Consider the following 15474-nt stretch of genomic DNA (forward strand, 5'->3'; position numbering starts at 1 on the left):
TGCAAACGTTGGCGGGAGAGAGTGAAAGCTTGTGGAGCAGCGGGCACCTCTCCGTGCTACGACAGAGATGTTTGCATTCAGATACTTGTTTTGGATTATCTGTAGTTTATCGATAACGGATCTGGTTTAAGGCGGATATTTTTGCTGCGACTTTCGACTGCGAATGTAGTGGCACCACCAACTGACGGAACATTTCCAAATGTTTCAAATGGCTCTGAGCACTATGGGACTTAACATCTGAGGTCATCAGTCCCCTAGAACTTAGAAATACTTCAACCTAACTAAGGACATCACACATAACCATGCTCGAGGCAGGATTCGAACCTGTGACCGTAGCGGTCGCGCGGTTCCAGACTGAAGCGCCTAGAGCCGCTCGGCCACACCGGCCGGCAGAACATTTCAATTTCTCTCTTCTCCGTAGAGAATTGCTACAGATACCAATACTAGATTATTGAAAAAAGATGGAATGATTGGTGAGTATGGAATTTATTACACAGATCAGACCTTTCCCCGTGTATAGCGTTCCGGTTGCATAATAACAGGGTCAGTTAAGAATAAGAGTAATACTGGTGTAAGCACTAGTAAGAAGTGCTGTATTTCTGGCGTTGATGAAAACGAGAGAGGAGCAGTAGATTGAAATCCGATGATGGCACATTTCGTACTCCTTCACAGCAATCCCAAAGGGACCATAAAGCATAGCGTCTTCTCCCACTGTGCAGTTTCAGTGTCTCTAATAGCGCAGCGCTCATGTCCTAACGAGTAATGGATAATTCATAATATTCTTTACACAGTGGAATGCTAGATTAACCACGGAGGATAAAAAAAGCTTGCGTCACTTTGTAAATATGGGTTTGGGTTGTTTTGGGGAAGGAGACCAGACAGCGAGGTCATCGGTCTCATCGGAATAGGGAAGGACGGGGAAGGAAGTCGGCCGTGCCCTTTGAAAGGAACCATCCCGGCATTTGCCTGTAGCGATTTAGGGAAATCACGGAAAACCTAAATCAGGATGGCCGGACGCGTTTGTGAATATGTCTCGGTTCTATATCTACAGTACTTTGGGTACTTTGCGTTTCACTATCAGTTAGCCGCTTCCCTGTTGCAGTCGCAACTGTTCAGCGGGAAGTACGAGAGTTAGAAAACCTCCTTGCGAGCTGGGATCTCAGTATCACCTTCGTGGTCTCTTTCCAAGATAGACATAGGAGCAAGCAATATATTACACTCTAAGATACAAAAAGAAAAGACGCATCATGAAGGAATTGTCCGAACGGGACGGAAAATGGTAGTTGAGATGTACACGTACAAACAAACAAATTTTCACAATTTCAGGAAAACTGGATGATTTACTCAAGAGTTGACGATAGTCTATGCCCCGTTTTGTTCCTCTTTATGGCAAGCCATCCTGGGCTTACATTTCAGCAAGAGTTCCTACTGCTTGTCTTCGTGCCCGTCAAACCCTACATTCGCCAGCAAGATCGTCGGATCTCTCCCCAATTTTGGAGCGTTATGAACAGGGACCTCCAACCATCCTGCGATTTTTACGATCCAGCGCACCAGTTGGGACAGAACTTGGCGCGATATCCCTCAGGAGTGTGTCCAACAATTCTAGCCGAATAACTGCTAGCATATGGACCAGAGGTGGACCAACGAGTTATTGACCTGCTCATTTGTGACGCTCTTTCTCTTGAGTAAATAATACGATTTTTCTGAAATTGTTATCATCTGTTTGTCTGTACATGTACGTCACATCCACTGATTTCCGCCCCATTCGCATAATTATTTCAAGGTGTGTTGGCTTTCTTTCTTACAGTGTATTTGTGTCTCCTAGAAATGTACACTCTCTGAATTTTAACAGTAAATCACTCTGTGACGGAGAACGCCTCTCTTGTTACGTCTGCCACTGAAGTTAGCTCAGCATCTCCGTGATGGTTTGCACCTTACTGTATCAATGTGTGAGAAAACGCGCTGCCCTTTTTTTTTTCAGTCTTCACTGTTACCTACATCAATCCTATGCGGAACGGATCCAAGTCCGACCGCAGTTTTCAGATGTTGATTTAATGAGTATTTTGTGAGGCGCCTCCTTTATGGGTGGATAATTACAGATGAAAAGCACTATATTGCGTATGTTCTACAAGGTATTGTACAGCATACACAATACAGAGCTCTTCATTTGTTACAACGTTGTACAACTGACAAGCGACGGAAGACTCAGTTAAGGTGGTCAACACATCCTGAGTATTCTCGCAATGAATCTCAGCCCGACATATGCATTGTGTACGATTAACTTTATCTGGTCGTCCCACCTTAAATCACTTGACATCCAAACTCCCACATATTTCATGGAAGTGACGTTGTTGTTCTGCGACCGTGTAACCATTCAATAATGGGCTTTTCTGTCTATGTATGGGCAACACGTTACATGTGTTTATGTAGAGTATCAACTGCTAATCCCTGCACCATGCGTCACAGTTCTCTACAGGTCTTCCTGCCTTTCGCTACAATTTCCTAGCTTTGCCACTTCTCTGTGTACAACAGTACCTTCCGCGAAAAGCCTCGTGTATTTGTGGAGTTATACACTAGCTTTTTATATATAAGAAGTAATGGTTCTGTAACAGTCCCGTACGGACGCCCGAACACTTTTACGTCTAAATATTTCTGCTCTTTAAGAATGTTCTGGTTGCTGGGAGCTGTTCAGTTTAATAACAAAACTAGTCTGATATTTCGTGCTCTAGAAATTTGGGTGGAACTTGATCTACGGTAGGTAGAAACTACATTCATATCTGCGTACAATCTCTTATCCTACACAAAATGAGCTGTTCTGTGTTTCGAATCTATCGCTTTAGAGTTTGGGAGCTAGATTATGAACGCCATTTGGAATGTTCATCTGGGTTCAGTATATGGATGTTTTTAGGTGCAGTCTCAGCAATAGTGAATGCTACTGCAGCTACAGAAAGGAGCTGAAAACATAAATGTCGCTCTTCCTGTAGTCAGGAGCAAACATCATCACAGACTGCAACCTACTCTTACCTATCGCGAAAGACGAAAGGAGTGAGCAGTTCGGTTTGGGTCAAACGAAATCTGGAGCAGTGTGGAAGGTCAGTGAGTCACAACTCGAATGAATGAACTCGTACAAATACCAATTTATGAGGACATAAAATAAGCTCAGTCGGAGGTAAAGCAGGTGTGAGACATTAGTTTATTGGTAGAACACTCGGTTAGTGGCATCTGCCTACAGTGGAAGTTACATAAAACTCGTATGGACCATTCTAGAGCACCGCTCATGTATGTGTAGCTCATACCAATAGGGCTACCTGGTGGTACTGAACGGATATAAGGAACGGCAGCACGTCTCTTCGCAGTTCTGTTTGAACCGCGACAGAGCTGCTGAAAGAAACTGAACTCGTATACACTCGAAGATAGATGCAAACTATCCCACGAAGGTTTTCTTTCAAAGTTCCAGGATCAACCATTATAGAGATGAATCTATGATTCAACACAGTCACATAGGCCTCGCTCCTGTACGGACCGCGAAGACAAGATTAGACTAACTACCGAGCACACAAGGGCATTCCATGGCAGTCATTCTTCTCGCACTGTGTACTGAGTCGAACGGCAACAAATCCAAATACGTGGCGCAGTGGCAAGCACCTAATGCCATGCACTTCAGAGTGGTTTGCATAATACGGATTTAAATGTAGATGAAGGTGTATGTGCAAATGTGGGGCTGTACCTACAGTGTGCATACGACTACTCTTCCTGTGATTCGAGTGAACCGCGTCAACATATAGGATTCTACTCACCAACTGTATCCATTTCGACAGAGTAATACGCAAACTATAGACTCTTCCTTACTCCTCAGGGCATACAAAAAACGTTAAGTGCAAAAGTCTTCCGTAACATCTTAGAAATCTGATATTAGTAACTGAAGTTTCGTCTAAGTGCATACTCTTAGGGTAAGGAGGAGGGTGAGGTTACCTAACAGCGTTAAATCGTCTTCAGGCACGATATACTCATCCTTTTCACAATCTCTAGTGATCCAGAGCTGTAGCTCTGTTTTTCAACACCTAAATTTAGGCTTTCTGCTTAGTTATCTAACATGAAAAATAATAAATAAAGCCACATTATGCAACTCCAGTATTAGTCATATATCTGTCGGGAGGAAAGCCGCAACTGGGCACAGTATTGATGGTGATGGCCAGTTTTGGTCTAACAAGGCCGTTTTCACAGCTATGTAACAAGCTATCTTTGCAACCAATCACATCCATTTTGCAGACAGAGAAATATCCATTACAATATACACAGCAAAATATATATATATATACATGTGTAGCTTGAAGTGGATATATATATATATATATATATATATATATATATATATATATATATATATATATATATATATATACTTCAAGCTACTCATGTATGCCAAATACATGTAAAAGAAAATGTTCAAATGTGTGGTAATTCTTAAGGGACCAAACTGCTGAGGTCATCGGTCCCTAGACTTACACACTACTTAAACTAACTTATGCTACGAACAATACACACACACACGCCCGTGGGAGGACTCGAACCTCCTGCGGGAGGGGCCGCGCAATCCGTGACATGACGCCTCTAGAAGCGCGGCTAAGACATGTCCTGACATAGTATATTTAGCGATTAGTACAGTGAAAAATATCCGCATCAACACACCCACGTAATCTGATGTCTTCACTAACATACTGCAACAGTCAAATGCCTGCTCAGAATATAAATTTATGAGTTACACAGATCTACAATAAGTATCAATTATGGACTACCACCTGCTGCCCGGCCACGTACGGTATACAAAATGTTTCACCAAATGCCAGTCTCTATAAAAGATAGCAATACGCAAATGTATGGCGAATACCTTCTACTATTATTTCTGTCACCACACCATCGCAATCCCTACAGTGCGTTTAAAATTAGTTGCGACGTATGACGTGTGGCTCACCGCAGTGGTCCGTGCCACCATTGCCCGGGTGACACCAATGGTGAGCCGCCTTTCCCTACCATGTCGCCTCCTGGTGCCACGTAGTGGATACACAATACCGCGTGGTGTCGTGCGTTAGATGCACACCTGCGTCCGTCAATTCTCGTGGTAAAGTAGTATTTTCTGTCGTTGAAGAGTTCTGCAACCGTCAAGTATTGTGAAAAAGTGTTTTGTTTTGGCGCTGCATTAATAACAGCAGTGCAGCACATCTGAACATTACGTTCGCATTAAAAGTTGTCGTCCAGGAACACGTTCACCGGCTATGAAGATAATGTTCTGTACCAAAATATTCCTCCAAATTCGACAACAGTAAAGTACAATGTGCGTACTATTCTTTTATGATGGATAAAGTTCCAACGATGCAGTGGAGGTAAGAGGATATTTTGCTCTGGGTAGAAAGAAATGTTCTGTTGTATAAAGTTGAACGTAGCATGCATAAGGGAGACATAATGGAACCTGTAGTGATGTACAAGCTACACACTCCACCCTACCAGGTCGACAAACTAGCTAACGCTAAAGGCGTAGTTTAATCAACCTGCCTCCCTGTCACGCTCGTTGGAATCCAATTGAGAGTAAAGACAACAAGACATCTACGCTCAGTCAAGTTCAAACGCTGACAAAAGATGTCATCGGAAATGTTACGTCACAGGACTGGTCTCGAGTTGTAAGCCATACCAAGAGGATAGTTCAGGAGAAGCATCCATGAAGGATACTGACAAGTTTTGAGTAATACGTAAATCCTCTTATTGCCATGTTAAAATCTACTTATTTTGCCAAACAAAGCAGTGTGTCACTAACATCTAATGCAGTTGAAACAGTAACTGTGACAGAATGCTGAAACACTGTAATATAATCTAGCAACTTAGTGCAAGACAGGTCAATGATTTATGAAAAAGCCTATTCTCAGTATAATAATCAATTTGTAACTTCTCCACTTATATTGTTGCAAAACCAACAGCAATTCTTGTTTCACCAGCTACCGATGGTCCTTAAATATTACATTATTTCATTGGAAAAGTTTGTAGTTGCTTGAACATTGCCGTAGATGTAGAAGTTGTACATACTAATCACATGGTAAAATTATCTCCTGTTTGTGTGCTATCATTTGCCAAAATCTTGTTTCGATATCTCAGACCGGTTATGAGATATGAGGGATTTATGAATAGTTCATCCTGACTTTTTCACTGGCGCATACATTTCTGACAGAGCGCTCATTACATACATTCCACTTTCTCGAGACTGGAGACAGATAGCGATATACTTCCAAGTTTAAAGAATAATTCAATATGTTATCTACATGTTATACGTAGCAACGTATGATGTTACATGCACCAAACGCTAAATCGTACCGACCGTTATTTTTCACTGCAAACTGTAAAAATTTCTTGCCGTAGTTTACCTAATAAGGGAGTATTAGAACAACTATGACTATCAGCGATGTGATAGGCAGTTCATCACGAATCTGACGAAATAGGCTATAAATTTGTGCGAGAATCAGAGTTTATTACTGAATAGTTTCTCTCAAATCGTTTGAGAAAGATCGCAGATCGCCCGGCTTGCGCGGCGCAACGTGCTGTTAACGCAGGCAAGCGTGCCTGTCAACTCTCACGACGAGTGGACCGTGGCCTTATACTGTGGTCACCTGCTGATGCGCTCAACACACGCTGGAAACTACGCTTCCCTCCACTCCCTGCGTACTGAACTGTCAAAAGTCGCAACTGATTTTAAACACACTATAATATTGTCCCTCCCATTCCACCCCTCTCTCTTTCTGCAGTATGCAATTAACCATATAACACACTAGAACCTCGTTTATCCAGGCTTCATTAATCTCTGGCTTTATTGACGCCTTCTTACCGTCTATTCTCAAGTTTCAGAAACTGAAATTTTGTGGGATAACAAAAAATTGTTCAAATAACTCTGAGCACTATGGGACTTACCATCGGAGGTCATCAGTCCCCTAGAACGTAGAACTACTTAAACCTAACTAACCTAAGAACATCACATACATCCATGCCCGAGGCAGGATTCGAACATGCGACCGCAGCAGTCGCGCAGTTCCGGACTGAAGCGCCTAGAACCGCTCGGTCACAGTGGCCGGCTGTGGGATAACAGTTTCTTCTCCATCACAACAAACATTGGAGCCTCACTTTCTATGCTATATGAGTAAAGGACATCTCTGGCTCTTCACATCCTCTCGATCAATGAAGGTGTCCACTATTGGAGTACAACCAACTGGTGATGCCTGGGCGAAGTACCTAGCAGCTGTGTGAACATTTGGGCTGTGATTCGATTTACTAAGGACACGATTCACAGTTCCAATGTTCACACAGACGCCGGCAGTAACCACGAAGAGACTTGATAATCTGGCAGGTGACTTCAGTAAATCCTGATAGGGTCGCCAAATAAGGAAACAAAGAATATTAACGGAATTGCAATGTCCATCAAGAATTGTTCGAACAAATCCAACCTTGGAGGGTAAACACTCAAAACTCTCCGTCTACCGGCCACAAGTGGCCAATTGGGACCATCCGACCGCCGTGTCATCATCAGAGAAGGATGCAGATAGGAGGGGCGTGGGGTCAGCACACTGCTCTCCCGGTCGTAATGATGATATTCTTGACCGAAACCGCTACTATTCGGTCGAGTAGCTCCTCAATTGGCATCACGAGGCTGAGTGCACCCCGAAAAATGGCAACAGCCCATGGCGGCCCAGATGGTCACCCATCCAAGTGCCGGCCACGCCCGACAGCGCTTAACTTCGGTGATCTCACGGGAACCGCTGTATCCACTGCGGCAAGGCCGTTGCCATGGAGGGTAAGGATAGCTTTATATCGCGAAAACGTGACTGATTGGGGAGAGATGACACAGCTGTGCCCTCTGTCATCTGAGCAGGAATATAGTGTGCTCATAGGGATGTGGTAATTTAGATGACATCTGATGAAGCATCAGGAATGGTGCTCGATTTAAAAAAATTACACGAAACACATTCTTGATACCTCACCAGATACCAACTAATATATGTCTTCCCTACTGTATTATTCTGCAGAAGTACACTGAACTTAAAGGACTACATGTGAATTTCTATTTAGTCACCACATGCGATATGTGGTTTACAAGCACTGAGTGTCATAACATTTAGGAAAGAGCTATACAATGGTCCAATCCTTTTCTAGTTAATAAGCTATAATGCCTCTTTTGTTTTATTCTGCGTGGTACAACGAAAGGAAATGAAGCAACATGAAAGAAAACGAATGGAAAGATACTGATAAAAATTCATGCCCCCTTGAAGGCATAGGTTATCACAGATTAAGATTGTATTCTGAAGGGGTGGCACTCTGACGTAAATATCTTACAAGAAGTATAAGAAGTCAGAACTTATTTTTTTATCTGAAGATCTCTGACCATTATGGTTGCTGGGAACTGTTCAGTTTGATTACAAAACTGATCTGAAATTCTGTAGATTGTAATTTGGCCCATACATGATCTGTGGAAGGTAGGAACTGCGTTCAGACCTACGGATGCCAGAATGAGATTTTCACTCTGCAGTGGAGTGTGCGCTGACATGAAACTTCCTGGCACATTAAAACTGTGTGCCGGACCGAGACCCGAACTCGGGACCTTCGCCTTTCGCGGGCAAGTGCTCTACCAATTGAGCTACCCAAGCACGACTCACGCCCCGTCCTCACAGCTTTACAGGTTCGCAGAAGAGCTTCTGTAAAGTTTGAAAGGTAGGAGACGAGGTACTGGCAGAAGTAAAGCTGTGAGGACGGGGCGTGAGTCGTGTTGGTAGAGCACTTGCCTGCGAAAGGCAAAGGTCCCGAGTTCGAGTCTCGGTCCGGCACACAGTTTTAATCTGCTAGGAAGTTTCAGACCTACGGATGATCTCTTACAGAACACAGAGTTAGCTGTTCTGCGATTCGATTCAACCGCTTTACAGTTAGAGAGCCAGCTTATGAACGCCACTTGGAATGCTTTTTTGGGTTCAATATGAGGATATTTTTTAGGTGCAGTCTCAGCACTAGTGAATGCTACGGCAACTACAGAAAGGAGCTGACAGGTTAAATGTGGCACTTCCTGTAGTGAGGAGCGAACATCATCACTGACTGCAACCTACTCCTACCTATGCGAAAAATAAAAGAAAATTTGAGTATCTCCGTGAGTAGTTCTGGATTGGCTCAAACACAATCTATGGAAGTGTGAAGGATCTATGAGTCACAATTGGAATGAATGAACTCAGACAAATACCTACTTGTTTGTGAAATAAGGTCAGTTGGAGGTAAAGCAGGGTAAGGCTTAGGTTCATTGGTAAGACACTGGGCTCCTGCAATCATTCTACAATGGCAAGTACATAATATCCATGCAGACCATTCTAGACTACTGCTCATGTATGTAAGGGTCATACCGAACAGGGGATACTGAACAATATACAGAAGGGCAGCACGAATAGTGACAGTTCAGTACTGTTTGACTCATGGGAGAGCGTCACTCAGCTGACCAAAAAAGTGAAATCAAAAACACATGAAGGTATCGTATGAAAGCCTACTTTCAAAATCTATGATACACCACAATCACATAGGTATTGCTCCCGTACAGACCGCGGAGAGAAGATTAGGCTACGTACTGAGCACAGAGGGGCATTTGACGGCAAACATTCTTCTTACACTGTATACCGAATTGGGGAGGGGGCGTGAGTCGTGCCTGGGTAACTCAGATGATGCCGGCACCATAGCTCAGCGTGTTCGGTCAGAGGACGTCCGCCCCGAGCAAACAGAACGAACGAAAAAAAACAAAAATGGTAGAGCACTTGCCCGTGAAAGGCAAAGGTCCCGAGTTCGAGTCTCGGTCCGGCACACAGTTTTAATCAGCCAGGAAGTTTCACATCAGCGCTCACTCCGCTGCAGAGTGAAATTCTCATTCTACTTTAGCATTTACTTTACTACTTACCAACTGTATCCTTTTCGACTGACTAATACAAAAATTGTAGCTTCTTCCTGATACGTCGGTGCGTCCAATAAACTATCACAGATTAAGATTGTATTCTGAAGGGGTGGCACTCTGACGTAAATATCTTACAAGAAGTATAAGACGTCAGAACTTATTTTTTTATCTGAAGATCTCTGACCATTATGGTTGCTGGGAACTGTTCAGTTTGATTACAAAACTGATCTGAAATTCTGTAGATTGTAATTTGGCCCATACATGATCTGTGGAAGGTAGGAACACGTCAAATTGCGTAGAAATGTGATATTTGCGTTATTAACTGAAACTGGCTGGTTGCTGTATTTTTCCAAATAATAAAGTTAACTGGTGACACCAGGATGAAGTACCAGACAGCTGTGTAAGCATATGGACTGCGTTTCGATTCATTAATAGGACACGATCCACAGTCCTAATGCTCACACAGATGCCGGCAGTAATCGCTGAAGACCACAGCCGATTTCACATCAAACCCTGAGAGGGTCTCCAAATAAGGATCCGAAGAACATTAGCGGAATCGCCAAGTCCATTAAGAATCCTTCGAATAAATCCTAACTTGGAGCGTGAGTAGAGCTTTACGTCGCGAAAACGTGACTGACATTGGCGAGAGATGAGACATAGCAGTGTCCTCCGTCATTCGAGCAGAAACATTCTACGACGATACGAACAGAGAATGATGAGCCGACAAATGAAGTGATAGCTTGAAAAGTAGAGGCAGTATGACTTGTCGAATCAGCGCGCGAAAACTTGAAAATTTGAGAAGGTTCGAACGGGGATAAACATCTGTCTCTGGCAAGTGGTTTAATCATAAAGCGTCATTTCGACGTTTACTCTACATCCTACAAGACAAGCTTCAAGGACAGTACAGGGCAACGCAGTACGTTGTTATCTTTGATGGAGAATCAGCGACAGACTGGGAAAAAACTTCAGGTGTGCCCCCCAGAGAAGGGGCTGTTCGTGTTGCATGTTAGTCACCTAGTTAACAATGTTGATATTAACCTTAGACTTTTTGCAGATGATGCATCTATAATGAAGTTTTACCTGAAAAAAAGGTCCACAAATATTGAGGCAGATCTCGATAAGATTTCAGAGTGTTGCGAAAAATTAACACGCTCTTTAAATCAGAAGTGTAAAATTATGCACCTCACAAAACGCAGAAATTGATCCGGTGACTACAGCATCAGTGAGTTAGAACTGAAATCAGTCAGCTCATGAAAATACCTTGGTGTAGCAATTTATGCTACATGATCACAAAGGTACACTCACAGATAAACCAGTGGGCAAACTTGGGTTCGTCAATAGGATGCAATGAGTCTACGGATGTCTTCCGCATAGGCCGCGAAGACAAGATCAAACTAAATTAGTGCAGCCACAGCGGCATTTAAACAATGATTATTCTCGTGCGCCATACGTAAATGGGACGGGAAGAATCGCTTATACAGTGCGTCGGCAAAGTCTCTCTGCAGCGGCGAGCTCGGCGTATCTCACCTTCACGGGTGAGTAAAGACGGCGGCACATCCCTGTCGCTGTATAAGCCAGGGGCCGCGATTCACTACTGGTGGGTGCCGTTATGTATGGAGATGGGATTCAATATCATTACAATTAAAAGAATGTCATTAATTAATTATATTAATTACAATTAATTGCACTGTACTCATCAGTATCACGGTAGGTGTTGGAAATGTGTCCCTGTTTCTTGAAGGCATACGGACACAAAACAGATACAAAATCCGTAATACGCCACGAAAAATAGCTATGCAGTGATGAGTCTAGTACTGTCTACGACATTTTCCACACATTGAAACATTTCTTCTAAGTGACCAATTTGGTGCATGTATTTTCTTATATCTCAGCCTCAATAAATTTTGTGTTTTCGCCTTTTAGTAGGATGGCTAATGAAATAAGTGTGCTAATATGGACGTGGTAATTTAGGTGACATCCGGTGAAGCATCAGGAATGGTGCTCGATTTATGAAATTACACGAACCGCATTCTTGATACCTCACCGGATACCAACTAATGCATGTCTTCCCTATAGTATTACTCTGCGGGGACACATGGAACTTAAAAAACTATATGTGAGTTTCTATCTACTGACTGCATGCAATATGTAATATTTACAAACGGCCGGGGTCGTAATGTTTAGAAATCATAAGCTATAATTCCACTCTTGTTTTATTCTGCTTGGTACTACGAAAGGAAATGAGGCAACAAGAAAGAAAATGAAAGGAAATTTACTGATAAAAATGCCTGTTTCCTTGAAAACATGAGTTGTTCACAGATTAAGAATGTACTGTGAAGGATAGCGCTCTGATGTAAATATTTCACAAGAAATATAAAACGCCAGAGCTTAATTTTCCGTCTGAATATTTCGGATCATTAAGAATTATGTGGTTTAGTTACAGAACTGGTCGTAGATTCCGTACGCTCGTAATTCGGTTCAGATTCCGTACTCTCGTAATTTGGTTCAAACATGACGTGAGGAAGGTAGAAACCGCATTCAAGCCTACGGATGAACTCCTATGGAACAGGAAATTAGATGTTCTGTGATTCGAATCACCGCTTTACGGCTTGGGAGCTAGATTATCAAAGCCATTTGGAATGCTTTTCTGGTTTCAATACATGGATATTTTTTAGGCGCAGTCTCAGCAACAGTGAATGCTACTGCAACCACAGTAAGAAGCTGAAAACATAAATGTCGCTCTTCCTGTGGTAAAGAGCAAATATCATCACCGACTGCAAACCTACTCTTACTTATCGCAGAAGATGAAAGAAGTGAGCAGTTCGGTTTGGACCAAACGCAATCTGTGGAAGTGTGAAATGTGAATGAGTGATCTCATGCAAATACCAATTAATGAGACATAAAATACGCTCAGTCGGAGGTAAAGCAGGTGGGAGAAATATTTTTATGGGTAGAAAACTCCGCTAATGCCATTTGTCTACAATGGAAGTTGTGTAACACGCATGTGGACCAGTCTAGAGCATCAGTCATGTATGTGTAGCCCATATCAAAATAGGGATAACTGGGGGTACTGAGCAGATATAAAGAACTGCAGCAATTCTGTTTGACTCACGGGAGAGCATCACAGAACTGCTGAAAAAACTAGACTCGTAGATACTTGAAGATAGACGCAAAAGCCTTCTTTTAATGTATCAAGAACTAGCTTAAGTGACGAATCTATGACATACCACAATCACGCAGGAATCGCTTCTGTATGGACTGTGAAGACCAGATTAGGCTATCTACTGGGCACACACAGGTATTTCACAGCAGACATACTTGTCGCGCTCCATAGCGAACCGAACGGCAAAAAATTCCGAATATGTGGCGCAATGGCAAGTGCCTAATGCACTTCAGAGTGGTTTGCTCAGTATGGATTTAAATGTAGATGAAGGTGTACGTGTAAGTGTTGGGATATATACAGAGGGTGCATAAAAGTGATCTTCCTGTAATACAAGTAAACCACTTCAACTTTTAGATTTCTTCTTATCAAATGCATCTATTTTGACAAACTGCTACAAAAAGTACAGCCTCTTCCATATACTTTAGGGCGTCCAACAAACATAAAGAGCAAAGATTTCATGTCACATTTCGTAGAATTCTGTTTTTTTCATTAGTAACTGAAAGTAGCCGGTTGCTGTACTTTTTTTAAAGAATTAAGTAACCGACGTTTCTGTTAGTGTGCGTCCTCTGCGAGTACGGTGCACGATAAGGTTATTTAACGGTAATAAAGAGTTCCAATCACGATATATTTATTCTTTCCACAGTCCTACGGCTCTAGCTTCAAGACCTGAATTTAGGCTTTCTACCTTGTTTTACCTGACATGAAAAGTAATTAAAAAAGGGCACTTTTTATAACTTAAGTATTAGTGACATATTTATCGGGAGGAAAGCCGCAAATACTGCTTCATAGTAAAATTATCCTTTAATTTCCAATGTCTCATGTGCATAGTCTTGATGGCGATGAGTGGCTTTGGTCTAACAAGACCGTCTTTGCGTCTACATAGCTACCTTTGCAACCGATCACATCCATACTGTCGACAGCGTAAACTCCATTACAACGTACACCGCAATTAAAAAAAAAAAAAAAAACTAAACTTGTTCATATGTCCACTTCATGCTCGTCAAGTATGTACAACACATGTTCTGTCATAGCAATTCGTACAGTGACAAATATCCACATCGGCACGTACACGTAATTTGATTTCACTAACGCATTGCAGCAGTCAAAATACTTGCTTAGAATATAAATTTATGAGTCACTCAGCTTTATAATAAAGTACCACTTATGAGCTATCGCCTGTTACCATACTTTGTATGGCATGCACTGCATGCCAACTTTCTACCATTATTTCTATCAGCCACACCATCACACTGCCTCATATTGTTGCAACTACACCTCATTCCGTGCCCCCTCTCTGGAACATATACAAATAGAGCGGAAGTTCGTTTATCTGGCCTCAATTAATCTGGATCGCTAGCTTTATTAATGCCCACTTTGGGTGCATTTTGGAGATTTAGAATTTGAGAATTCGTGACAGGAAAGTTGCTTCCCCATCACGACAGATTGGAGCCTCGTTCGCTATGCGTTCTGGGTGAATGATATCTGGCCCTTCACCCCCTCTTGATGAGGTGACTTCTGGAGTACAGTCAGCTGCCGATGACAGGGTGAAATACTTAGCAGCTGTATGAGCATTTGGGCTGTGACTCGATTTACTACTAAGGCACGACTCACATCCCTAATGCCCACACAGATGCCAGCAGTAATCGCTGAAGAGTACATAATAATCTGAGAAGCGACTCCAGATCAAATCCTGACAGGGTCGCCAAATAAGGATTCGAAGAACATAAGCGGAATTGCAACGTCCATCAAGAATCGTTCGAATAAATCTTGACTCGGAAGGTAAGCAGAGTGTTATGTCGCGAAAACGTGACTGAGGTCGGCGAGGGATGACACGGCAATGCCGTCTGTCGTATGAGTAGAAATACAGTATGCCGGAAGGAATAGTAGTGTGAAAGAGGGAGCCAATATGGCTTACCTACGTGGAGAGCGAGAATTTGAGCAGGTGAGGGAGTTCGAACGGGAATAAAAATCGGTCTCTGGGAAGTGGCTTAATCATTAAGTGATATTTCGACGTTTCGCCTCTACAAGACAAGTTTCAACAGTAGTGCAGCGTGTGTGGAGCCAGTAAACAGAGGAGGGTGACACATATCAAAGAGCTGTTAGTGGGCCACAAACGTCACGATCTCCATCTTGGCCGTAACGGATGGACGGGTCTCGTCCCCAGTGTTGGATCCTCCTTCACATGTGGACCTCTGTTCTTCGACAGATGGACTCCTCGTGATGCTGGTTGTGGTTGGGAAACGGATTCGACTGCAGCGGTTTCCACTGTCCAGAAAACGCAAATGCCCCAGACTGCAAATGGCGCACATTACATCCCATTTATGGCTTGCTCAGTGGAAAACTGTACGCCAGAGTGACT

The 15474-nt window shown here is 42.8% G+C and overlaps 1 pseudogene; it reads right to left on the reverse strand.

Moving 5' to 3' along the window:
* Positions 1–7703: 7703 nt before the first annotated feature.
* Positions 7704–7821, reverse strand: LOC126263921 (5S ribosomal RNA; annotated as a pseudogene).
* Positions 7822–15474: the final 7653 nt, after the last annotated feature.

This window comes from Schistocerca nitens, chromosome 6, assembly GCF_023898315.1.
Source record: "Schistocerca nitens isolate TAMUIC-IGC-003100 chromosome 6, iqSchNite1.1, whole genome shotgun sequence".
Classification (NCBI taxonomy): Eukaryota; Metazoa; Arthropoda; class Insecta; order Orthoptera; family Acrididae; genus Schistocerca; species Schistocerca nitens.